The sequence below is a fragment of the Salvelinus sp. IW2-2015 genome, unplaced genomic scaffold, assembly GCF_002910315.2.
Source record: "Salvelinus sp. IW2-2015 unplaced genomic scaffold, ASM291031v2 Un_scaffold2731, whole genome shotgun sequence".
In the NCBI taxonomy this organism is placed as follows: Eukaryota; Metazoa; Chordata; class Actinopteri; order Salmoniformes; family Salmonidae; genus Salvelinus; species Salvelinus sp. IW2-2015.
In genome coordinates this window covers 76,833-77,863 of record NW_019944035.1, presented here as the reverse complement: position 1 = coordinate 77,863, position 1,031 = coordinate 76,833, and positions in this window count along the sequence as shown.

The following is a 1,031-nucleotide window of genomic DNA, read 5'->3' as shown; positions in this document are numbered from 1 at the left end:
AACAGTATTAACAGTGGTAACAGTAGTAACCCTGTTAACAGTGGTAACAGTAGTAATAATGGTAACAGTGGTAACAGTGGTAATAATGGTAACAGTGGTAACAGTGGTAACAGTGGTAATAATGGTAACAGTGGTAACAGTGGTAACAGTTGTATCAGTAGTAACAGTGGTAACAGTGGAAACAGTATTAACAGTGGTATCAATAGTAACAGTAGTAACAGTGGTAACAGTGGAAACAGTATTAACAGTGGTATCAGTAGTAACACTGTTAACAGATGTAGCAGTAGTAACAATAATATCAGTAGTAACAGTGGTAATAGTTTTAACAGTGGTAACAGTAGTAACAGTGTTAACAGTTGTATCAGTAGAAACAGTGGTAACAGTTTTACCAGTGGTAACAGTAGTAACACTGTTAACAGTGGTAACAGTAGTAATATTGGTAACAGTGGTAACAGTGGTAATAGTTTTAACAGTGGTAACAGTAGTAACAGTGTTAACAGTTGTATCAGTAGAAACAGTGGTAACAGTTTTACCAGTGGTAACGGTAGTAGCACTGTTAAAAGTGGTAACAGTAGTAACAGTGGTAACAGTGGTAACAGTTGCACCAGTGGTAACAGTAGTAAGAGTTGAAACAGTATTAACAGTAGTAACAGTGGTAAGAGTTTTAACAGTGTTAACAGTAGTAACAGTGGTAACGGTAGTAACAGAAGTAACAGCGGTAACAGTTGCAACAGTGTTAACAGTAGTAACAGTGGAAACAGTAGTAACAGTGGTAACAGTAGTAACGGTGGTAACGGTAGTAACAGTGGTAACAGTGATAACAGTGGTAACAGTGGTAACGGTGGTAACTGTAGTAACTGTGGTAACTGTAGTAACTGTGGTAACAGTGGTAAATGTGGTAACAGTAGTAACAGTCGTAACAGTTGTCATTCGCTGCAGAAGTTTGTAATGGAGAAGATGTCCCTGTGGTGTCAATTCTGTTAAACACAATCCTCACTATTATCGTCAATGGCAGAATGGGTCAGTTTTCT